The sequence below is a fragment of the Lissotriton vulgaris genome, chromosome 7 (assembly GCF_964263255.1).
Source record: "Lissotriton vulgaris chromosome 7, aLisVul1.2, whole genome shotgun sequence".
Lineage (NCBI taxonomy): Eukaryota > Metazoa > Chordata > Amphibia > Caudata > Salamandridae > Lissotriton > Lissotriton vulgaris.
The window spans coordinates 1,377,909,591-1,377,936,374 of record NC_141695.1 but is presented as its reverse complement, the minus strand read 5'-3'; the positions used below and the strand labels follow the sequence as shown (position 1 = coordinate 1,377,936,374).

The 26,784-nt window shown below is 46.6% G+C and overlaps 1 pseudogene; it reads right to left on the bottom strand.

The window, feature by feature from the left end:
- Positions 1–26,185, bottom strand: part of LOC147703745 (uncharacterized) — a 32,916-nt pseudogene extending 6,731 nt beyond the window's left edge.
- Positions 26,186–26,784: the final 599 nt, after the last annotated feature.

Sequence of the window (26,784 nt, the reverse complement as noted above, 5' to 3'; positions counted from 1 at the left end):
AATGGGGTAATGTGAATGTCAAAAAAGGGGGAAGCAAAAGCTTTTTTATTTGTCCTTGGTATTGGATCGCAGAAAGTATCGGGTTTTCCCGGGGCGTGTCTGTTCGTCAAACAACTGATCCGATGGAGGGACAGAGTTCTGCTGATTAGTCAATTGTTCAGATCTTGAGTTTGTCGATGGTAAGGGTTCAACAATGTCTTTCTGCTGCACTGAGGGCTCTCCAACAAGTTGAGCGTCGCTGAAAGGGACGAAAGTCTGTACAACTTCGGTTTCCAATGAAGCAATGCCTTTCCTCACCCACGAGTCTGCCAATAAAGGTATAGGCACCTTTTTGGTGTGGGTGGCATGCACCCAGTGCTTACGACCTTCCAAACGAACTGCAGTCCTCGTGGCGAGTAATACTTGGTAGGGTCCAGTGAAGCGAGGTTCGAGATTTCTTTTTCTTCCAAAATTACGAATCACTACCCAGTCTCCGGGCTGGAGCTGGTGGCCTGGACCCTCCGTCTGCGTCGGCAGTGCTTCAAAGACCTGTTGGTGAATTAACCTCAGTTTAGCAGTCAGATCATGCAGATAATCGATCAACATTGGGTACTCAAGGTCAGAGAACACATTCGGTCTAGGGACCCCCCAAACATTTGCAGGACGACCGAACACTATTTCATAGGGGCTGAGCCCTACTCGGGAGTGTACAGTCGCCCTTGTTGACAACAGAGCTAGAGGCAAAGCGTCAGGCCATGAAAGGCCAGTTGTAGCCTGTATCTTCGCCAGCTTTAATTTGAGCGTACCATTATAACCCTCAACCAGACCCGCTGCCTGAGGATGATTGGCGCTATGGAACTTTTGAGTAATTCCAAGGCCCTTACACACATTCTTCATCACACTCCCCACAAACTCACTTCCGTTATCAGACCATACAATTCGTGGCATTCCGTACCAAGGAAAGTATTCCTTCAGTAGGATTTTCGCAGTGGACAAAGCAGTGTTGTCTTTGAGAGGGTAGGCTTCAATCCATCGGGAGAATGCGCAAACCACAACTAAGACGTATTTCAGGTTATTGCATCGCTCCATATGGATGAAGTCTAGCTGAATTACTTCAAAGGGACATGAAGGGGGTGCAAAATGGCCAGGAGGTGTAGGGGTTCCTTTTCCAGGGTTGTACATCATACATATCATACAATTCTTAACCAGTCTCTCAGCACATTTGGTGATACCGTCATTCTTCCATACAGGAGACAACAACTTGCAGATACCTTTCGCACTAATGTGTGCTAACCCGTGTGCCATCGTCACAACGGCTAGTACATACGCATCTGGCAACATCCATCTCTTATGCTCCGACAAATCAATCCAACAACCATTCACATCCAACCTTCCCGTACTCTCTTTCCACTTCGTCTTTTCAGTCTCGGTGGCCTCATTCTGTATCGCTTTCACACTCTCGAGGGTATCCTCACACATACCAGTCTCTGTAGGCCACCTTACCGAACTAGTCACATACATCCTCGTGCTAAGGTTCCGGGCAGTCTCCTTAGCAGTCTCATCCGCAAACGCATTCCCACGGCCAACATCATCCGTCACCTTACGATGCGCGCTACATTTAACAATCGCCACCTGCTCAGGCAATGTAAGTGCATCCAGAAGATCATTCACAAGCTGTCCATGCTGAATCTTAGTGCCATGCGACGTCATGAAACCTCTCTCTCGCCACAATCGTCCAAAGGTATGCGCAACGCCAAAAGCGTATTGGCTATCGGTAAACACATTCACCCGTTTCCCTTTCGACAACACACACGCTCTAGTCAAAGCAATCAGCTCTGCAGCCTGGGCAGAATTCTGATTCAATCTTGCAGCTTCCACAACCGTACTCAATGTCACTACAGCATACGCGGTCGTTACATCACCATTCGGCAATTTAAAACACGACCCATCCACATACAAAGTCCCATCGGGATTATCTAAAGGAGTATTTTTCAGGTCCACACGACCTTTGGTTTCCTCCTCAGTTCGTAAGTAACAGTCATGGGCTGCTACTTCATCTGATTCCATACTGATTGGTAACAAAGTCGCCGGGTTCAGGATGTTACAGCGTTTTATTTGAATGTGACTTGCCAAAAGCGTCAACTCATACCCAGACAACCTTGCACTCGTCAAGTGCTGAGTTTTAGTACGATTCAAGAGAGTGTCAACTGCATGCGGAACCATCACCGTAAGCATATTATCCATGACCAATCCTGCAGATTGTCGGATGGACACCCCAGCTGCCGCTGTTGCCCTCAGACAACTCGGCAATGCTCTTGCTACTGGGTCCAAGGTCGACGAAAAATATGCACATGGACGCTGCTTACCACCGAATTGTTGCGTCAAAACACTCAACGCACAACCTTCCCTCTCGTGAACGTATAGTGTAAACGGCTTACTGTAGTCAGGGGTACCTAACACAGGAGCCGAACACAATGCGTCACGCAGTTCAGAAAAACTTTTCTGACATTCTTCCGTCCATGGCAAAGGAGTTGGAACATCCTTGCATGTAAGAGCCACCAATGGTTTCGCTAGCAATGACAAATTTGGAATCCATTGCCTGCAGTATGACGTGATACCTAAAAAGGCACGCACATCTCTCTGAGTTGTTGGCACAGTCATTCGGGCAATCGCTGCAATTCTCTCTGGGGTCAACCTTCTTCCCTCCTTTGACAATAAGTGACCTAGATAGGTTACTTCTTGACAACAATATTGTAGCTTAGAAGGTGACACCTTGTGATGTAAGTCACAGAGATGTTGCAACAACGACACCGTGGCAATTTTGCAAATGTCCTGAGTGTCTGCAGCCACCAATAAGTCATCAACATATTGGATTAAGGCCGCACCGGCCGGCAACACAAACGCATCAAGTTGACCCTTCAAGGCTTGACTGTATATCGATGGACTTTCACAGTAGCCCTGAGGAGCACGTTTAAACCGGAAACTGCGGCCACCAAGAGAGAAACCGAAAAGACCTCTACTCTCCTCAGCAATCGGTATACTGAAAAACGCATTTTTCAGATCGATCACGGAGAACCAAGATGCAGAGGCTGGAATCAGAGTGAGTAGTGCCGTGATGGCGGGCACCACAGGGAACTGAGGAACCACAATTTTATTTACCTCCCATAAATCGATGACAAAACGATAAACAGGGGGTTTTGATGGATCAGTGCGCTTCAAAATGGGAAGTACAGGGCTATTGCACACGTTTCCCCGAGTCTCCTCGATAACGTCTTTCTCAATAAAATCGTAGATGATGGCTAACAGTGCCCGTTCACCATCAAGGGAGATACGATACTGGGGAATACGTGGCAAACGCACATTAGATTTCAAGTGAACAACATAAGGGGAGATGTCAAGCAGGCCCACGTCATTGGGACCTGTAGCCCACAAAGATGCAGGAAGAGAACTCAATTCCGGTGGAAGCTTATCGAGAGACAAGTACATAGGAGAGATAACTCTCTCACCCAACGTAAGCTTAATTCCCGCAGGAGAACAATACAAAGTCGCATACAGACGTTTTAGCAAATCCAAGCCCAAAAGATTTTCACCACAACCAGTGGTCAAAATCAACGGGGCTTGCAGCGCACGAGGCCCAATTGTAAGGGGCAAAGGGCACGAAACCGGATTGCTAACAGGGGCGCCAGAGAATCCAACGGAAACATTTGTTAAGCCAGACAAAGGTGCGCCAGGGAGTTTCGAATGCATGATAGAACTTTTCGCTGCACCAGTGTCCAACAGAAAAGGCTCAACGACGCCCGAGGTGGCAACTGCGACGTAAGGCCCTCTCTGATCAACCGGAACTGATACTACTCCCTCTCTTTGTACATGGCTGTCCTAGTAATTACTATCGTCGACATTGTGATCAACGTAATAATCGTCTACATTATACTGAGCAGATCTGCTTTGCGATGATCCACGCTGATCAAAGCAATTGTTAGAATCGGAAGAATTATTGGAACGATCAGTTTGAACACCACGACCTCTACCACGTGATGCTTGTTGGGGGCCGCTACGACCTCCTCTAGAAGAATTACCGCTGTTGCGATCACGCAAAACCGGACAATCGAATTTCAGATGACCCTCGTTCCGACAATAGGCACACTGATTGTACCCCAACGAAGATCTGCCGGAAGAGGAGTCATTCCGAGATTGCGATCTGTTCGACTGAGACTGCGGTCTATTCCGCTGTTGTGAATCGTTTTGATTCGAACGTGGAGGATACGCTTGCTGCAACAACACTTTTGTTTTGAGCTCTTTCGTCTTTTTATCAGCGCGATCATTCTCTTCTTTCTCTCTGTTCTCATAATATTGTGCTGTGGCCAATATTTGAGCAGAAGTAGGAACAGCCCAAGCACTTTCTGAATTACGCAATTTGTTGCTTAAGTCAGGCAGCAAATTTGAGACAAACTTATCCACGAACAATCGCTGTCCACCCTCAGTACCCATATCCTGACCACTGTGATCAATGAATGCCTCCTCAAATCTCGTAAAGAAATCAGAGACACTCTCGTCCTTCTTTTGTTTGCAAGCAGACAGTTTGTCCCAATTCACCTTCATGGCTGGCATAAGTGTTTTCATAAGAGTGATAATTCTCTGAGGAAGATCCGTAATCAACTGTTCAGGCTTAGCCCCACCAATTTGACGGGTGTCTGCTGCCACAAGAGCAGGCCAGTCACCACCTAATTCTGCCGCATGGTTTTCTTGCTGGATCTTTGCCCATACCGGTTGCGGTACGACATTACCGAACAGCATATCGATATCGGCAAGATTCATTATCGTAGCATCCACGAGCTGCGATAATTCTTTGTAGTATCCTGCAGGATTTTTGCGAGGATCAGGCAAAGATTGCTTCACCTGCAAAACTTCTGATCGTTTCCACGGAAGATGTATCCATACCCTCTGAAAGTGTGGCAGGATAATAGGAACAGCCTGTGGATCACCAGGCATATACACTGGAGGAACCTCGCGCATGGGATATTGACCAGACGCTCCTAACGGTCCCTCAATGTCTTCTACAAACAATGCTCGAGGCATTATAGAAGGACGAAAAGACAGCAACTGCTCGACAGCACGTCGAACATTGCTACCTACTACCATTCCGCTCGAAAACTGAAGCTGAAGGTTAGTTAGAGCAGACATCGTTTCTTCAGATGCATCAACTGATATTAGATCTCGCAAAGCCTTGCACATTTCCTCAAATACGAACCTCTGTGTCGGTATATTAAACTGAGAAAACGTGTCGAGTACCACACGTGGTGGATTTCTAATAGGGTATTTCATCCAAGCTAGTACCATATCATATAGACAGTCACGTTCCCGACTACCGGGAAGCTGACTACGTCTCTGAGGACCATCCGAACCAGCGGTCTCAAGAATCGGACCAAGAGAATTGAAAAAGTTTGCGGCTACAGAAGGGACACGTCGTCCAGTAGACGGGGTAGTAGAGTAACCTAATGGGGTGACAAGGGAAGTACCAGGAACAGAGGGAACAGCAGGAGAAACCAGAACAGTAGAGGCAGCGGGAGCAGGAGTATGAGGAAGTACAAGTGGAGGAGCAGTAGGGACAGAAGCAGGTAGAGGAGCAGGGACAGCTGGAAGTACAGGGACAGGAGCTGGTTGGGGAGCAGGAACAGGGGGAACCACAGGAGCGGTGGTACCCTGTACATACGGAGGTGGTGACTTCATGAGATAAGACATTAAAGGGTCCTCTGTACCTTCCTCTTTTTTATCTGTATCCGTCGGTAAAACGGGATAGCACTTATCTATAGACATACGCTGCAATCTATCGAAAACTTCCTTTTCCTCCTTATCTCGCTGAAACTGCTCTGCTTTTCTTACCGTGGTAACAACTCCATCCCTCTGATTACGTTTAATCTGTCTGATTTCTTTCTGTTTGGCTTCTTTACGCCACAACCAAAAGGAATCAAACATGGCCGGCCTTGATTTTCTTTTAAACAATTTGGCCTCAAGATTATCTAGAATCGGGGTCTCAAAACTACCATGAGGTGGCCAACTAAGGGCACCATCATCTTTAGTATAGCGCATCCAACACTCATTGAATGTAATCAGACCTAACCCATGCTTGCTATATAGCTCATAATTTGGAGTTCCAATCGGAGGTATCGGACGCGAGTCCTCCAATTGGGAATCCGCACCACAACGTCTAAAACAACTGAACAAAGTACTACGGCCAGGCATCTTGCACACTAACCGAGTTTCACAAACTTCAAGGGTTATAGGATTAACAAAGTCCCTGCAAAGAGCAAAAACCCTCGGTTTTTGGCGACTGCAGACGTCAAATATCACAACAAAGAACCAAGTACTAAGAACCACAAATGCAATGGAACCATGCAACAACTAAGCACCCACAACTAAGGACTCTGGGGGCGACCCACAAATACTTAACTCAAAGATCGATGGCGTCACCAGGAAGGCCCGTCTATCGTCTCGCTGTACCAAGGTCTACGCCAGGCGCCAAAACAGGTCTACAGTCAGGGCAGCAGTCCGTCGCAGCCGTCAGGAGGCGGGAATCTTCGTGGGAAAAGTCGTCGGGCCACTTGTTTCGACAACAGGATCGATGAAGCGGGGTGCACCTTCCCTCGGAGATTTCACACGAAGTTCCTCACGATCGTCGGGCTTGGACCGGTACCACTGATGCAGCCCCACGTTGGGCGCCAACTGAAGGACTGGGTTCTGCTAAGACCCAGCGGTGCCAGGGATAACACCTAAAACCTTCGTGGGTAACCTGTTCCGGCGTACAAATGACAGAGACACGGGACACTTCCTTCGGCGTCAAAGATTCGAGGTTTATTACTGCAGGGAGCACAGAAGTCACGAGAAGTACAAATCATGTAAGTTCACGGAGCCTGCTTCGAATTGCTACTGTGGGTCGCTCCTTTTATACAGTTTTGGCTTATAGGTTAACATGGTACACAAAGGTTTACAACTTGGTTCCCATCATCAAAACCATAAGGGGTTGCTTTCATGTATTCAAGGCCCGGAACATAAGTACGGAAACGTTTGGTGGTTCCCAACTGTAAAAACCCATCTTCCCACCATTAGTACATTCCAATCGGTAGTAAACAGATCGAAGAAGGAACAGAAACAGGTGCAGAGGAAGACAGAAACAGTGGGGAGATCGGAAAGGGTGTAAAAGGGGTGGTATCGGGAAACACGAGCTACAGGCATCAAAGGGACGTGCCTAATGAGATGCACGGCTGAGACAATAGAGCGACACGGCAAGATGTGCCTCGAGCGGGGCCATCTGCCTTACAGTGTCATCCCCCTCATCATAAAGACACTTTCAAAGGAAACGTGTCTTCCGCAAGAGTCTTGGGAATCCCAGGGTCGCGAAGCGGACAGAGTCCGTTCACTGGCTACTTGAGGGCAAGAGACAAAATGGATGCCGCATCTAAGATGGAACCCGTGGGCTCGGATGTAGAAACCCACGAAACAAACAAACGGTTTAGGCTAGCACAGCGAAAACGCGTACACCCACTAAACTCGTCATTTGCGGTTCATAGATACCAGACTCGACCATATTCGTGCGAGTCCAAAACACCACTTACGATCGTCACGGAACCTCACAGTGCCAGGAAGAAGTCCTGCAGCGGAGTGTGCAGCATAACGTCACACAACGTCACGTGTGGCCACAGACAAGACAACTCTGCAACTCATGCAACTGCGGCCTGCTGTTCTGACATCTGAAGAAGATGGCCCCAAAAAAGTTCCCCTTAGCTCCTCTAGCAAGAAAGTTGCCAGTAAGGAGCAGAAGAAGCAAGTAGCGCCACTTACCAAGGAGACTGGTGTGCCGCCCGCCACATTTTTTGGGATTAAAAAAAAAGTACGCCTGCAGCAGCAGCGGGATCTGCTGGGGACCAAGCTGGGAGCAGCACCCCCACTCCATTGGGCTCAGTGCTAGTTGTTCAATCACCATCGACCAGTGATGTTGGCTCATCGCCAGAAAGTAGCAGCATCCCTCAATCAACACAGGTTGTTGTAACTCATCTGACGAGTGTTCAACAACCACAGCCGCAACAACAACCACATGTGCAAGTACAAGCCCAAGAACATGTGAAAGGAGAGGCAGCGCAAGGAGATGCGCAAGCAGAGGTGCATGGAGCAGCACAAGTGCCCACAATAGTTGTTCCTCCCGAAGTAGGGGCACATCAGGAAATCGACATTCAAGCCGAGGTATCATTTGAGGAAGCCACTCCTCCTTTACATTCATTGTCTTCCACATCCCTAGCAAGGAAAAGATCAAGGATGGTGTCTACATCTTCTTCAAGCCCCCTTCCTTCTGATGATATGGATTCAAATTGGGAACCACCACTGTCGTCTGAGAGTGAGGCACACCATGATCTGACAAAGGTAGCTAAGTGTAAAAGGAAGGTCCCCGAAAGTCTCATAGTTATGGGTGTGATGATGACGCTGAAGAAGAATTGGCGTATACTACTCCTGCTGATGAAGACTCTCACGACGACGACGCAGTCATCATACACGCCACTCCAGCCTCAGCGGGCATGCAGCAAACAGACATTTTTACCCTAGCCCAAAAAACTGCTGAGCGTGATGTTGTCGATGAGCAGGCAATGGGACCACCACCATTGGAGTTAACTAGTACACCACCACCTACCGCTTCCATATTTTCTCACCAGAAGGGACCTCCATCCACCTCGACCTCCATTTCCTCAATTAGTGGTGCTGCAAGTGCACAACGTAGTAAAGTTCGGCAACACACATCCTCCACTTCATCTGGTATTAGCAGCATGACCAGTATCGCCTCCTCCGCCCCCACAGACATTTGAAGTCTGCAGTTTGGGACTTCTTTAGTGTTTGCACAACAAGGGAAAACATAGCCATTTGTAGCATTCGTAAGCTTGCAGTTAGTCGTGGTAAGCTTGGTACCAACTATGGTACTGGAGGCCAAAGAGGTCATCTTGAGAGACAGCACACTGTCCAATGGCATGTGCACCTAAAGGAGATCAAGGAAGCCCGGATTGCAAGTCAACAAACTATATCCGTTGATGTTTCATCTGATGATGACGAGGAGGAAGAAGCGTCAAACACTTCACTTAGCCCAGTACCCCTGTCAGCAGCAAACCCCCTGTGAGCCACACTAAGAGTGTGGGAGAGAGTGAGACACCAATGCGAAAAGGATCATCATCATCCCGTAAAATCATGGTCCTGCACACCATTAGAAGCATGTTGTTTTCAGATGCGCCATTTGAACGAACCACCCAACGGCGCGTCTGTATAACACAAAGCTGGCTAAAATGCTAGCGCTGGACCTTCTCCCTTTTTCTTTTGTGGAAGGGGTTGGTTTTCTTGAATTAGTGGCAACGCTCTGCCCTAAATGGAAGTTCCTAGCCGGTTCTATTTTGCCAGAGTTGCAGTTCCAGCACTACATGAAGATGTGCTGGAGGTGATTGGGGCAGCTTTGCAGAAGAGTGCTGTTCACACTATACATCTGACAACAGACATGTGGACCAGTTGTGCAGCCACTGATTACATGTGCATCACTGCACACTAGGTCTCTTTTTCAGGGGTTAAAGCAAAGCTAAACGCAGGTGTTGACCCAGAGAACATTTTTAAAGCTGCTCGGAAACATGCAACACTAGCCATGTTTGGCATGGAGACACGTCATACAGGAGAAAACATTTTGCAGGAGTTTAACACAAAGGTCTTTCAATGGCTGCCCCCAAGAAAACGCAAGATTGGTTATGTTTCCACGGATAATGGCGCCAATGTAGTTAAGGCCATGGATATGGGTAACTATTTCAGAGTGCCGTGTTTGGCGCACTGTATAAACCTGGTAGTTAAAAAATTCTTGAGTGAAGAAAGTCCAGTGTGCGAGTTACTGACCACCTGCCGAAGAATGTGCACACATTTCAGCCATTCTTTTAAGGCCCAGAAGCATCTGAGGGGCCTGCTACATCAACATAAACTGCCAGTGAAAGCACTCATCCAGCAGGTGACAACACGTTGGAACTCAACCTTCTACATGCTTTAGCGTCTGTATGAGCAGTGTGCGGTAGTCGATCAGTATTTCTTTAGACAGGGTGCAGCTATGAAGGACCTGAGAATACATGCGGAGCAATGGAAGCTAGTTCAAAGCCTGACAGACATGCTTCGTCCTGTTGAGGTCTTCGCGCGTGCAGTCAGCAGGGAGGACTGTAATTTGGAAAAAGCTATCCCATTGTTGCGCATGCTAGAGCACCAACTGAAGGCGGTGTCTTCTACGTTTCAAAAAGATGAAGAAAAGCAAGAAGCTTTTGATTTGGCGGAGAAATTATTAGAGCGCCTACTTTGCGATGAACGTCTTCAAAGATCCACACAGAACAGCATTACATTTGTGCTACTATTCTGGATCCACGCTACAAAAAGGCACTGGCAGGCAGAGTATTCTTTCCTTTTGGTGACGCAGAAGTTTCAAAGTACAAACGTTGGCTAGCTATGTCAGCCATGAGGTTTGAAAGAGAACGGAAGGAAATTGAAGGAAAAGGCAGTACATCAGCATCAGCAGGTCAGCCGGAGTCAAAAGAATCCACTTCTGCACCTGTGGATGTGGCAGAAGTGAGTGATTTTCCCTCTCAGCCATTAAAGACACCAGCAACCGGATCATCTGCACCAGACACAACAGTAACATTGTGTGAAGAAGAGGATTGGCTAACTCAGCTTGGGTTTGCTTCTCAAAAGGTCCCAGCAAAAAGTCAGCAAAGTGGAGGAACCGTGGAGAACCTTGAGTCGATGGTGCAGGACTATCTGAATGACTCAACAGAGGTCTATGTTCATGATGACCCATTGGCGTATTGGCATGGGAAAAAAGAATTGTGGCCAGAGATCTCCAACCTGGCTATCAATTACTTGTCTTGCCCACTCGCAAGCGTGTCTTCTGAACGTGTTTTCAGTGCTGCTGGTGGCATTGTCACTTCCAAAAGGACCCGCCTCTCACCCAAAAATGTGGAGAGGTTAACAATGATCAAAATGAATCAGCACCTCATACCAACAGATTACAAAATACAAGAATACACGCAGGAAGAAGATGAGGAGGACACCAACTTAGATGAGGGAAGTTCTTTTCTGTTAGGTGACCTACTCCCGCCTGAATTCGCAGAGTATGAGGACGAAGTCTTCTTCCCTGACACCGAGCCCTGAAAATGAGACAATGAATCAATAACTTTCTTTTTCATCCTTATTCACTTTTATTCCTGTGTGTCTGTGTTTCTTTCTTTTGCAAAGTCTATATAAAAAAAATGCAATCACCTAATCACAAAAACAAGCCCATCAGCAGATGTGTCTTCACTTATTTGCTTATTGATTTGAAGGTGCCGCAGTCTACATTCCTCAGGTTCACAAGTTCACAAGAACATGCTCCTCTATCCTCCTCCTCCAGACTCCTATTTCCCTCAAAGCAGATGGCTGGATTACGCCCAATGAAGAAAGACTCTGCACTTGTGGGGGTGTTCTACTTCTTTGCGGATGAGTTGATGGCTCTGGGGCCATTGCTGGGAAGGTCTAATACCGGATAAAAATGGTTTGGAGAAAATCCATGAGGAAAAAGTTTTTGCCTTTTTGCTCACTATCGTGTTTTCGGGGGCCTGTTTGGGTGGGTTCCTGGTGTTTGGGGGTGGGTTTTGGAGTCTGGGAGCACTGCTGGCACAGTCTAATGTTGATTGCATTTGTTTTCCAGGACATCCATGGTGGAAAAGTGGAGTTATGACCTAGCTGCACAGCGCGTTTGGACAGAAGGCCGAAAAATATTGTAAGTATGAGATTTTCCATTTTTGCTTTTTGCCTGTTTGGGGGTGTTGTGCTTTTTTGCGGGTGGGTTCGCGGGTCTTGGGGCATTGCTGGGAAGGTCTAATACCGGATAAAAGTGATTTGGAGAAAATCCATGAGGAAAAAGTGTTTGCCTTTTTGCTCACTATCATGTTTTCGGGGGCCTGTTTGGTGGGCTTCCTGGTGTTTGTGGGTGGGTTTCGGGGTCTTGGAGCAACGCTGGATATGGATACTTTTGATTGCAAGTGGTTTGAAGCAAATCCATGGTGGCAAAGGGGAGTTAGGGCCTAGCTGCAGAGCGCGCGCGGAGTGATTGTGGAAATTTGCCTGAAAATTTCAAAGTCCCCATTTATTTAAGTTTTGCTTTTTGGCTATTTGGGGGCCTTCTACTTGGTTCCGCCTGGGTTGACGGGTCTGGGTCCATTGCTGGGAAGGTCTAATACCGGATAAAAGTGGTTTGGAGAAAATCGGAGCAGAAAAAAATGTTGCACTTTTGATCACTTGCCTGTCTTTTGGGTGCTGTTTGGAGGGCTTTTAGGTTGTTGTGGGTGGGTTTTGGGGTCTGGGAGCACTGCTGGCACAGTCTAATGTGTATTGCATTTGTTTTTCAGGAAATCCATGGTGGAAAAGGGGAGTTTGGGCCTAGCTGCACAGCGCGTTTGGACAGAATTCCAGGTACAGTATTTTCCGGCGTATAAGACGACTTTTTAACCCCTTAAAATGTTCTCCAAAGTCGGGGTCGTCTTATACGCCGGGAACCAAATTTTTAGGAGTGGAAGCAACGCTCCACTGACTTTGAATATGGAGAAAAAATCAAGTCAGCACCCACGAGCCCTCCAATATGGCCTCTGGGCTCTTGCTTCACACTCCCTGTGCCGTAGCAGATTGTGGCACTCTGTTCGGGGCCCTGCTACTGATCCCCCTTATATTTGTGCTTACAGTACAGTATGTGAGTCATACTACAATCCCCTCTAGCTGTACTTTATTTACCGGAAGCAATGTTATATAGCGCAGACTTTACCCGAAGGTGTCAGAGCGCTTCACAATAGGACCAGTAATGATACACGAGGAGAAAATTACAACAGAACAAATTACAAAAGCAAACTTTAAGTTAAGTTACGGTACATGAATAAAAAAGTGTACAGTCTCGTAGTGCCGATGGAAGCAGGCTCTCACAGGACATTTCGGTATTTTCGAACTTCGTGCTCAGTCTAGAGACATAGCGGGCGGGCACATGCGCTGATCTGGCGTCTCTCTCTGCGCTGATCTGGCGTCTCTCTAATCTCTCTCTCCCTGCTACTGATCCCCCTTATACCCTATTCGTGCTTACCGGTATGTGAGTCATACTACAATCCCCTCTAGCTGTACGGTAGGGTACTTTATTTACCGTATGCTATTTTATATAGCGCGGACTTTACCCGAAGGTGTCAGAGCGCTTCACAATAGGACTAGTACCGGTAATTATACATGAGGAGATAATTACAACAGAACAAATTACAAAAGCAAACGTTATGTTAAGTTACGGCACATGAATCAAAAATGACAATAGTGCTCAGTCTCTTACAGTCCTGTAGTGCCGTAGTGCCGATGGGAGCAGGATCTCACGGGGCATTTCGGTATTTTCGAACTGCGTGTTCAGTCTAGAGCTACAGCGGGCACATGCGCTGATGTGGCGTCTCTCTCTCCTTCCAATTTGGCCATAAATCTCACGTTCATCGGAAGGAGAGGAGCGTCAGTACCGTATGTCATCTCCTCAGTTCATGGGCATTGAAAGGGGACTGTAGAAAGTTCCCGCCGGCAATACAGTACTGCGCTGGAAGTGGGGGTAGTCTTATACGGCGAGTATAGCATGAAACCTACATTTTATCAGGAAAAGTAGGTGGTTGTCTTATACGCCGGGTCGTCTTACACGCCGGAAAATACGGTAGTAGGTCCATTTTTGCTTTTTGCCAGTTTGGGGGTGTTCTGCTTTTTTGCGGGTGGCTGCAGGGGTCTGGGGCCATTGCTGGGAATGTCTAATATCGGATAAAAGTGGTTTGGACCAAATCGGAGGTGAACATTTTTTTTGCGTTTTTGCTGACTTGCTTGTCTTTGAGGTGCTGTTTGGGGGGTTCCGGGTGTTTGTGGGTGGGTTTTGGGGTCTGGGAGCACTTTTGATTGCAAGAGGTTTGAAGCAAATCCATGGTGGCAAAGGGGAGTTAGGGCCTAGCTGCAGAACTCACGCCGAGTGATTGTGGAAATTTGCCTGAAAATTTCAAAGTCCTCATTTTTGTAGTTTTGCTTTTAGGCTGTTTGGGGGTCTTCTACTTGTTTCCGCCTGGGTTGACGGGTCTGGGGCCAATGCTGGGAAGCTCTAATACCGGATAAAAGTGGTTTGGAGAAAATTGCAGCAGAAATTTCTTTGCGCTTTTGATCACTTGCCTGTCTTTGGGGTGCTGTTTGGCGGGCTTTTAGGTTGTTTTGGGTGCGTTTTGGGGTCTGGGAACACTGCTGGCACAGTCTAATGTGGATTGCATTTGTTTTTCATGAAATCCATGGTGGAAAAGGGGAGTTAGGGCCTAGCTGCACAGCGCGTTTGGACAGAATTCCAGGAAGTAGGCCCATTTTTGCTTTTTGCCAGTTTGGGGGTGTTATGAATTTTGCGGGTGGCTGCAGGGGTCTGGGGCCATTGCTGGGAATGTCTAATACCGGATAAAAGTGGTTTGGAGAAAATCCATGCTGAAAAGCGTTTTGGCACATTAACTTAGGGCTTGTTAGGGTTAGCACTAGCAGCAGGATTGCATGTGTTTCGGGGTGTTCTAGATTTTTGCAACTGAGTTCTGGGGTCTTAGAGCACTCGTGGGAATGTGTAATTTTGGTTGCAAGTGGTTTGAAGAAAATCCATGCTGGGAAAGGGGGACTTTGGCCTAATTAAAGAAAGCGTTTGCCACTATTCTTAACTTAGGGCTCATTAGGGTTAGCAGTATTGTATTGCATGTGTTTCGGCGGGGGGCTGTTTGTGGGGGGGTTTGTGATGCTTGGAGTGATACTGGGTATGGATACTTTTGCTTGCTTGCAAGTGGTTTGAATACAATCCATGGTGGGTAAGGGGGGATTTGGGCCTACTTTACTTTCAATGTATGTTTTGTCACCATTTTCTACTAGGCCTCGTTTTTGGGGATCTGATTGGGGGTCTTCTACATTTTTGCGACTGGGTTTAGTAAGGTTCTGAGAGCACTGCTGGGAAGCTCTAATTTTGTTCTAAAACACAATTTACAGTACACCTAGCTTGAGGGGAAAGATCCGCTAAATTAATTCACCCATACTTATTTATCCTTCAAAAGGAGACTCAGACAGAGTACGCACTTTCAAAAATATTGTACTGTCTATTAGGAAACTCAAAGTGTGACTTTTTGCACTACACAGCGTACATACCTTATATTTATTTGTCAGTGGTGTTCTAATATCACTTCCTGTTTTTCCATCAATAATTACAGGCCGGGTTCCAGTCTGTGCAATGTGAAAAAAAGGATGAAGTCAGGTTTCACATTAGCGAGCCGCAATTCAGCATCCGCCAGGAAGGCAGTGGACAGGGTGTCTTCTGGTCACCAACATTGATGGACGGGGCGTCAGATGGAATGAAGGAGTCCCGCTAATAAAAGGAATGGTTTGATGCATGCAACTTACCAAATTCAACAGGACAACTACAACAACATACAGATACAGTATCCGTTCTTTTCTAATTATCTTTTAGGTAATGTTATTGCTGTGAACTTCTATGAGTGTGACTCTGCATTTCTTTGATCTCTGCTTCTAAATTCAACCCTACAGCCATTCTATAGGTTTTACTTGTGCTATTTTTTAAACCTAATTTAATGTAAGAAGTGTTTCTCTGAGTGCAGAGATAGGCAAGTGAAAACGCATAATTATTACTGCAGCCCTGTACTGTCTCATTCTTTCATTCACGGTTGTCAAAAGTACTACTTACTTTTCAGTAACCATGCATGCAGTAGTGCATGCACTTCCTTTATGTCACTTAAAAGATTTATGGTTAACTTTGTACCCAAAGATTTCTTTATCTTTAATTATTGTTTGTCCATGCTGTGCTTTTTTTCTTCTCTCAACAAAACTTTCCCAAAATTCCCCATTCCCATCCATTTTCCAAACCCTAACCCTCTTCCCCCGGGCTGTGTGGTTTCGATTGATGTGTGACTAAATGACAGCAATAATTCCACACACTTGCTGGGGAGGATAAGGTCATAGCAACAGGCTGGTGAAGGAATCCGAGGATATATTCTATTCTTACTCAGCTTGACACTCAGTCACTATGGGCAAATGAAAGCAGATTTTCATGTGCGCCATCAACTTGATTGGTCATCAAGAACATCGTCCTCCTAGACGTGGCAAATTATTACGCTGCTGTGTCCTTCACCTTCGGTACTATTTCTTGTAATAGTAGCCAATGTCAAAGAAAGTCAACGCAAGTACTAGTTATACTTTCAATACTTTACCATTTGTTAGGCTACATTGTGGCACTGTTCTAGTGTACTGTCACCTGCTATATTCTCTATCGTACCGTTCTAATGCTACGGTACGGACAAACAAGGTTTCATTTTCTTTTTTTTCAGATGCTGCAACTGCCACTGTGTAACACCACAAGTACCACCGCAATGATGACATTTCATCCACCCAGGATTGCCAACCTTAATCGCCATTTCGCGTGCAGCCAGCCCTGTGCCTAGCCCTATTTCCAAACACAAATTACAGGTAAGAAAAGCGTTTGGGGGGATGTAGTATATTGGAGTATTAGGACTGGGAGAGATGAGAGACTGACGGTCCTAGGACTATTGAATTCACTTACTCTGTGAGAGGCACTTAGTTTTGAAAACATTTGGGCCATTAGTACTTACACAACTTGAATCAAGATGCCACTTAAGTTTCTGGACTGTTAAACCTTCACCCACCAGCCTCAAAAGCAGTAAAAAACACGTATGCTAAGATAAAGATTAAAGTATATTTGTATATCCCTAACATAAAGAAGCTCCCGCAAGACCCAACCCACCCCCCTCCCGAACCCCAACAAATGTCCCTGAAAACGAAGTCCAAAAAAGTAGAAAACGCAACTCCCAATTCCCACCCCCCAGAAGTCTTTAAAAAAGGGGCAAGGCACAGTCTCCTCCTACTGCTGGCTGCTGTTGACTTTTCGGGCCAGGTCGGCATGCTCCTTGCGGAGTTTCTCGAGCAGGGTTTTGGTGTTGAGGAGCTCCTGCTCGAGGTAGGAAACCCTCAGGGAAAGGTGGTGCATCCTTTTTTTGTAACTGCTGTGGGGGCAGCTGATTTCTTTGCTGCTCGGCGGTGGCGGGTGGCTACGGTACCCCGGCTCCGTACCGCTGGAGACCTGCTGCGCTGAGTGGCTGACCCAGGGAGCGCGGAGGAGGATGCAGGTGTCGCCGTGGATGTTATAGACGTACTAGTCTGCGTGTCCTCCTCCTCGTGAGCCACCAGCCGCCGATATTCGGCGACAGTGGCCTCCAGCCTCCGATACCGGGCCCTTTTAGCCAGCTCCTTCTGGGTTGGTTTGGAAGGAGCATCTGTATGAAGAAAGAAAGACATAGTCTGTAACCAATGCTCTTTAGGATTAACACAAAATGATTCAGCAGAAAGTCGTGTCACAGCAGAACTAGCAACTTGCAAGCGCAGTACATAACTATTGTGGCCAGTATCTATCTAACCTCCCACTTCTTCATCCTTGCTCTAACATTAGTGGGAGTTTAAGGAATCAATTCTACGAGCACTATGGACTCACTCCATTAGAGTCGACTATGACAGTACACCACTCTTATTCTTATTCTTCTCTCTTGTTTAGCAAAATTGGTAAGTTAACTTCTGCAAGCCGTCATAATGCCAGCGCAGTCAACTTGCACCCGAGAAAAGCAGACGCCCGCCATGATGAGTGAGACAGACTTGCGTTACTGTACCTGTCCAGTACATGCAGGTGGTGATGCTCTTACTTTTCTATTATGGGTGGCACTGAGAATACTCTGTTACAAGGGCTACTGCTTAATTAATTTAACTTTCACCCTACAGTGCCAATGAATACTAGAAAAGGAAAATGAAGAAGATAAATAATCTGATTATCTATCACTGCACATGGTATGTATTTGCTTACATATGTGATGACTTTAGGTGCTTTGGTTTTTATTGAGTGAACAGTGATACATCCACACATGAATGACCGAGTTCTACTAAACTTATTAACAGAGGTAGTGAGTGAGTGGCCATCATAATAGCCGGATATATGCTGTGCTTGCAATACAAACTACTGCCACTATTCATGGTAGTATTCGGACAAAATTACAACTTCTTTTCCTAGCCTTTCCTACACTGGGACGGACGTGCGGGTGCGGTGTTACATGCTCTTCAAAGTAACACTTAGTTCATCCAGTGACCGTCTACTCTCTCTAGATACACATATGCTATCTAAGAGTCTGATAGTACCATGATCCAGGCATCCATCCATTCAAACTATATGTCAATCATTCTTCTTCATGTCTCTCATCTGGACAAACCTTACGTTTTCTCACAGGGAGCACACTATGCAGTCTGCAATCTCAATAAGTAAGGAATATAAGAGCTTACCACTGCCCACCACTACCGTGGCAACCCGCACAGCAGTTTCGTCCTGCACTTGCACCGCCTCCTCCCCTGAAGTCTCCTCCTCCACCTCCGCGCTGGGCCCAGCAACAGATGTTCCACCTACAAAGTACATTTAAGAATGTTAGATGTCATAGACATACACCACTCACTAGTATTTTGTCTAGGAATGAAGAAATGTGAATACAGAAACCAATCTAATAATTCGTGACTGTCTACTCTAAAGTAAAAATGTCCCTTTTTCCAGGGAAGGGTGTTGTCTTGCTGCACTTTTTGGCACAACTGATGAATGCTTGCTTTTTAACACGCACCATTTTTCTCATAACAGACATAAGCTTCAATTCTAAGAACAAATCATCATCATCACCACTAGGACAGAGGGACCAATGATTTAGCACCAAAAAGAAAAATTTAAGTTCAAACCAGGTGAGGGCTCGGCTCGCCCACAATAAATGTGTGAAATAAATCACTATAAGCACTTTTCCATTTTTAACCAACCGTTTATGTTTTATGACAAGCTTGATTTTAATAAATATTTTTACTTTTAATAAAGCTTTAAAACTTAAATAGACTCTGTGGTTTTTGGTCAAGAGTGAATGAGCAAATGGTTTTGCAATTTGCAAGCATGAGTCCGTGCCTCTGACACTTATGGACTCTGACTCCGTACTCTTGTCCTGCGTTGGATAATCATCTTTGGGGATCAATCATCGATGAATTCGGGAGCTATATGACTCTGCCACACTATCTAGTCAGTAAGGAGATTGGGGGTTCTTCAAAGACTGATATCACTGAGGTATGTGGAAAATCTACCTGCGCCTATTATAATTGATAAACAAAGCACTATTTAGTATCCATAGTTCTGTTTGTGCAGATTTGTCCCTGCAACAGTAGTAGTATGGATTGTCCTCCTATCCAAACCAAAAGTAAAGTAGTATCTTATTCTTTCTTGGTGGTCATTCACCTTTTTATTGTTTGTAATTGTCAAAGCATAAACATTTAGAAGACTTGAAAAGACATTATGGACAATCCCAGAGGACTGCACTCAGTGCATAGAGATGGATGTACGACATTACGACGCATGGTTTTACCACGCGTACCTTTACAACGCATTTTTTACAACGCAAGTCTTTACCACGACTTGCGTTGGAGGGGTGCAGACTTAGGAATTTTTAAATTTACTATTCCAACACCAGCCTACATACAGTAGGGAAGATGTTGGATAGTAAATTAAATTATTCCTTGTCCTGTAGCGCCCTCCAGCGCAAGTCGTGGTTACGACTTGCGTTGTAAAAGAAGCTTTGTATGGGTACTGCGAAGTAAAATCCACGTCGTAAAGGATGTTCCCCACAGAGAGCTATTGCTGACTAGAATGGGAGTTTCGTTTAACACCTTTTGCCAAATGTGCAATCTTTTTTTTTTTTTTAAAACCTTTATTCAAACAGTAAGGAGATACATGCGCAGGCCCACAACCACCAAGGCTGGCCGCAAAGGCAGTAAATAGGAACAGGAGAAACGTAGGCCAATCAACAATCAGGATATTTCAAGTTATTCTAGACATGGCTGTGAGGTTCGCAACACAGGATAGGAGGTTTTCATTTTTAAATTTTAGGAGAAGAGTAGGGGCTGCAACAACAAGGATATTACACCTTACATGAGAAATACACAAGAGAGACAAGGGGGACGTACCCCATTTACAGTCTGAGATAGGCTATGGATACAGCAACTTTGAGATCTAGGCAGCCACCGTGGTAGAACTGGGCAGTAAGCAATACTACAGAAAGCAACATTACTAAGTATCATCCCAGAAAGCCCACCCCCCAAGAGCAGAGAAACAGAGGCTTGTTGAGATGCCAGAAAAAGAAAAAAGGTGCGAGACCAAGAGACAGCCAACCCTACTAAAGAGGAAGAGCCCTCCCAAAGCCGGAAAAGAGTGATAGGGACCATAGAACAAAACAAACTAAAATAACAACCCCCCCACACCCGCCACCCTGCACCCCTGTAATGGCTACGGCCTAACCCACTAACAGCGTGCCTGTCGCCCCGAAACTGCCCCACAGAAGGGAAAAAATAAAAGAAGTGGAGGAGGAGAGAAACAGACACACTCCCGGACACCCGGTACCCCCCGCCGGCAGCGACCTCCCCAAGGCACAATCATCGTCAATCAAAGCAAACATTCGGCAATATCACGGGGAGGACAGTCACCAATAAGAAACCCCCCCACCCCACCCCAGGCCCGGTGAGATACTCGTGCAATCCCGGCAAAAAATGAACTGAGCAATCCCCGGAAAGTAAAAGTCAACCCTGCAGGTATCACGGGGAGACCCATCGCCAAAGTCACAGCAAATGCGATCAGGAAGAGCGTCTCAGGTAGCCCAAAGCAGTGGCGAGGAGCAAGAACAACTCAAAGCCGGATTCAGCCCTGACCAGTGCGAATCCTTCCCGAAGCACGCGCCAACCAAGCCACAGCCGACCAGAGGCAGACAAAGCGTCCACGGCAGTCCGAGGCACTGAAGATGGAACAAAGTCCGGATACAAAATGGCGGCCTCCGTTATGCAGACGGGCCAGGACAAAGAAGAATGGCAATCCCCTTCGACAGGACCCTGAGACTCGGCATTGACGATCAGAACCTCCAGCGACGATACTCCATCGGATAGAAGACGTGATGGGAAGACCAGGCACTGTAACGGGTGAAGGAGAAGTGAGGCCGACTCCCAAATAAGCGAAGCTGGGCTGCCGCTCGGGCACCTTAAGATGGCGGACCAAATCGCTCGACGGGACCACAAAATGCTGTTCAGGTGTTGCAGCGTCAGTGGCCGGTCGCAAGCAAACATCGTCCAGCTTTGCCGCCAGGGAGACATACGTGACGGTGAATTGGGAGCGGAGCGCCCCAATCGCTGCCATTACAGAACTCAATGAATGTGCGCTATCCGTCGCCTCCATCCCGGGGCCCAGAGGACGGAGGGGGACACAATCTCCAGCCCACATCCCGGGCTTCGGTCACACATTCAGGCGATCTCAATAACAGGGGCGCCCCGTACTGGCTCGCTCAACACAGACACCGGCCGTGGGTGCAGCCCGTCAGCCCCCGGACCGGGAAACGAGGGTCAGGCACATAGCCCCCAGCCACGGGTCGGGAGGATCACAGCATGTCACGATGTCTCTTCTCCGGCACTCTCCATCAACGAGGTCAAAAGTCGAAAGTGCAGAGAATTATTCGAATCCGGAAGACCGGCCACAATCTTGGTCCCACAGCCGATGTTGAACAGTTCCCACTCGGACAGTACAGGAATCGAGGTCCCGGCGGCAGCCCTGGAGTAGGCAGAAGATAGGACACGACATAACTCCGTCGCCGAATAAGGTAGGAAGTCCAGGACGGCACCGTTGGCATCAGGTAACCTTCATACATCCAGGCATAGGGCGTGAGTAGAGGATAGAGAACAGGATAGATGAGCCGCCGGCGGAGGTCGACGGAGCCGGGAGCTTATGCGGCCATCTTGGTTCGCAGCGTAGCTCCTCCCCCCCAAATGTGCAATCTTAGTTAGCTACACAGACAGACTAATAAGAATAATCTAGTAATACCACAGGGAGTCATAGTCGAGGTAGGATAAGAATTTAGATACAGTCTACAAGAAGATCAAAGACGATTTAGAAAAAAATAGGTACTCTATATTAAAATTAACTTACCGGGCCAGCAAAGGAGCCCTCGCCTGACCGATCCTGGCCTTGTTCAGCAGCAGCAGCCTCCTCCAACGTCCTCTTGCCCCTGGGGGGAGCTGATGTAGAACATGAAAGAAAGAAAGACCCGAAACATGGATGATTGTGGTCAACCAAATCAAACATTACAAAAGAACAATAACAAAATATTTTGGCGAAATAGCAAATAGACAACTATTCCACGGGATATATTGACCTATCTCATGTGGTCTACTACGATATTAGTATTGCTTTATTTGCGGACCGTCAACTTGGAAAGTTATGTAACTCACTAAAATAACTACTAAAAAAGTTCGCCTAGGACAGGCAGGCAGCAGTCCGCAGCACGCGAAGTGACAGACAAACTCCATCATGATTGCAGATCCGCGACAACACTAAAAAGTTTCCTACTACATTAACCAGTCATTAAAATACTCAAACTATCAATCCACCACCACTATTTCTTCTTATTGCCAGGTGTACAAAGGAAGGACTGGACTTGAGTCTGTAGGGGCAGATTTACAAGCCCCTTGCGGCTCTTTTGCTCTGTTGTTGCGTGACTTTTGTGACGCAGCGGCAGAACAAAAGAGGCGCCATAGTGCAGCGTATATTAACAACGGGACGCACATGGGAGATGCATCATGTTGTAAAGCCCTGCGCCATCAGGGGGCGATCCAGCGCAGGGGAGGGCGTTCATGCGCAGGAACGCATCCCAAAAGTGGCTGAGGGAAATCTACAAGATTTCAATCAGTCACTTTTAGGACAATGATGCGTGACTCAAACCCTGCGCCTGCTTGAAGCAGACGTACAGCTTGACGCAACATTGGGGAGATAGGGCACCCCAGAGCATTGCTGGAGCTGCGCCATAGTTGCGTTTTGGGCCCATGGTGCGCTGCATTGTAAATACGGGGCACCATGGGTGGTGGTGGCGTGGCACACAATTAGTGGCGCATCCCTGCTACTTTGCAGGGATGCGCCGGTAATTAAAAATCTGACCCTTAGTGTCTAGCATTACGCAGTTCTTTAAACTACACTCATACATAATTTCTCAGGCCAATGAAATGAACACAAAATCGAAAACAAATAAGCATAGTAGCAACGCTACTGAGAAGGAGAGCAGTGCACCTGAAATGCACATTTTGAAATATAATTTACCTACAATGTAATCAGCAGCATTATTGCAGGAGAAAACAGAGTAGTGAAGAAATAGCTACTACTACTCACCAAGACAGGGGATCTCGAGGCCGAGCAGGTCGATCAAGTCGCGTTCCCGGTCCAGGAGATCCATCCAACGGTGGGTGGCCTGGTTGTAGGTGCGCCGGACCCGAGAGTGTTGGTACATGGCCCGGCACACCTTCTCCCACCGCTTCCGGCGCTCCCGGATCCCATAGCCGCTAGCGATCTTGCCGCCTGCCATGATGGTTCTGGGGAGGCGACGCTGGACATAAAAGACTAGTGCGGCCACCTCCTCCGCGCTAAAGATCTCCCGGGCTGTGACTGTCTCCCCCCTCAAACGCCCGCACAGGAGCCGGGCACAGGGTGCGGGACCCTTCCCCTTCCCAGGCTGCTTCCCGGCTCCCTTTACCATGGTCTGGGCAGAAAGGAAGGTAAATAATAAGGAAGAAATAGAATAGGGAAGAAGAAAAGAAAAGAGTTTAAAAAAGTAGTTTAAAATAAACCAAAAGTAGCAGAAAACATAAAAATATAGAGCTAGAAAAATAGAGGGGTAGATAATAAGTAAAATAGATTAAAAAAACTTCAAACAAGCAAAGGATGGCAGAGATTGACAGAGGATACAGAAAGCATGCCCAGAACCATAGCAATGAATGAAAAACAAGATGGCCGCGCCCGTTCACGACCGCGTGGGTAAGTTCGCGCAAGATTTTCCTAGCGATCACACGCAACCTTGTACTAGCGAGCCGCACACTTTGCGAGATTACACATAGCGCCCGGAAACGGAAATACGTCACGCAAACAAAATGGCCGTGCCCGTGAACGACCGTGAGGGTAATTTTGCGCCGTTGCGCTACAAGCTGCTCGCTAAAACGCACAAAACCTTGCGAACTAACACGCCGCAAAAAAACAAAACGCATATTAGCACGAATTCGCGGCTTCCGAATTCGATCACGCGCAAATTTGCGCCCCGCGTTTCCAGCGAAATTGCAGAAAAACTATTTTTGCAAAACTGAAAGCACTCAGCAGGTGCAAAAGTTCAACCTCATCATTAGTAACCATTCCCTGTAGTGCTTCCTGAGGGCCCCCTCAGGAGTTCAGTTGCTTACTTGCAACTATTCTATGACCCTGCTCTGACCCTCACAGCAAGCTCAGAGAATAGCTACAAGTAGACCACAAAGGTCCTGTGAAAAAAAATTGCACTGCAACAGAAAGCAATTACAGATAAGGAAGCAGGTGCCAGACTCAGTGACACATTAATCAACCCCAAATTAATTCATGTCAGTTGAAGCAGGGCAGGTGTGCTGCCTTTTCCCCCCATAATCTACAGTGATGAACCAGAGGGTGGCAGTGATGTACCAAAGGGTGGCAGTGATGTACCAGAGGGTGGCATGGGTGAACCAGAGGGTGGCAGTGGTGAAACAGAGGGTGCTGTGATGAACCAGACGTAGAAACAACATAGTCGCGACCGTTGCGACCCGACAAGTAAGTTCGCGTTTGCGAACTGGTACAAAACCCTTGCGAACTGGCAGAAACCCTTGCGAACACAAAAAAAGAAAATATCCGCAAATTCACGAGAGTTCGCAGATTTTGCGGATTGCGAATTCGTGAATACGCAAATTCGCGAACCGCGAATTCTCAAAATTCGCCCATGCTTATTCGTTATCCATGATTGTTTTTCCAGCTTTGTCGTTAACAGTTCTTTCTGGCTTGCTCTATCTGTCGTAGAGCTTTCTTGTTTTGTTATAGAGTTCTTTCAAGTTTCCATGGCTTGCTGCTGCCTGGGATTCTGTTGCAAGATCATCAATGGATCTTTGCTTGTCTGTTCTTAAGCTTCTCTTTGCTTCCCTGTTGGTTTTGGTGTAGTCGCCTTGAGCTTTTGCTTTTTCTGCTCTGGTTAGGTTGCTGTTGACTGCAGCTTTCTTTTCTCTTCTTGCTTGAATTTTGGATTCTGTGGAGATCCATTCTTTAGGCGGGTGCTTCTTGGGACCCAGTACCTCTAGGCAGGTTGATGTCACTGTTTATATGATCTTCTCCCATTGGCTTTCTACTGGATCTCTGTTGTCCTCTAGTTCTTGCAGGACTTGAAACATGTTACTGAGGGTGAGTGAGTATTTACTCTGTTTCTGTGCATCTTTGAGGAGGGTGGTATTATATTGCTGGTGTTGATTTGTTGGTTCCATCCATGCATTCTTCAGCAATAGCTTTAGCCTGGCCATGACAAAGTGGCCGTCTGAACCCACATCCACTCCTCTCATAACTCTTGCATCCTCCTGAACTGCTTGGCAATGCACACATGGTGACACCCAAATTGCTTTGTGTATACTTTTGTGTGGGAATACACTACTGCCTATCACCAGACTGTTCAAGGCACAGAGATATGCAAGTCTTTGAGGTCCCTATCAGTATGTTGATATCTCTCTTAAGGCATTTCTCCAGGATGGACTGGAGTCTGTTGTAAATCTGTCCTTTTTCCTCTTCTTTGCTGTGATTTGTAGGTGCAGAGAACTGGATTACATTCATATTAATCCTCCTTTTTTATGCGAAAGATCACTGTGATTATTTTAGAACTGTGAGCTTCCCATCCAATCAGAGCTCTGTTTTCTTCTGGCGTTCGCATCAGTGCTATTCTCTGAGTAGCATTCTCTTCCTCATGTCCAGACTACAGTAGCATTCCTCCTGGAGCCAGTCTTTTCTGTCCAGACTGTGTTCATGTAGTCTCACTGACGGTAAGCAGGGTAAGGTTGTATTTTTCATCTCCACTGCCACTTGGGCAGTCTTGCCTGTCTTGTACATTGTCCTCACGCTCCATGTCCCAATGGTGATGTTCTTGGTCGAAAGCAGGTGGATCGCTTTTGTGGCTTTAAGGAATCTCTGTACCATAGTGCTCCCTGAAGGAGAGTCCTCTCTCCCCAGGACTGGGATTTCTTTTGTTTGACATTTCTGCAGCTTGGGTTTTTTCACATGGTGGGGTAGCTAGTGACATGCAAAACCCTTCTTCTTTTGCTGCTGGGCTCGGGACCACCCATGGCAGAGTTATGGTAAATTGAAGGTGGTATGTAAATTGTAAATGTAAGATCTATTTAGTGGTGCATAAATTTGAAATTTAATTTATAGCTATAACATTTTATTTCTCCTGTTTGTATAGTTTAAGTTTGGTTTGTATATATATCGAATAAATATAATTTTTCCAACCATACATAATTTTTCCAACCATAATTTTTCCAACCAAAGCAAATATAATTTTTCCAACCATACCATACTAAAGTTTTAACCTTGGTTTTGTCATTAAATTTGAATGGTTCTTATTTTTTAATAAAAATCTGTTTCAAATCATAGTATTGAGTGCCATTTAGTTGTTAGTTGTTAAGTGCAGTGTTGTGGAGAATAGTAAAGGACAGTGTCATACAGTGAACACTCATTGTGTCTAATTTGTGAAATATACAGTGGAATGGAGTAGAGTGGAGCGGCATTGTGTATAG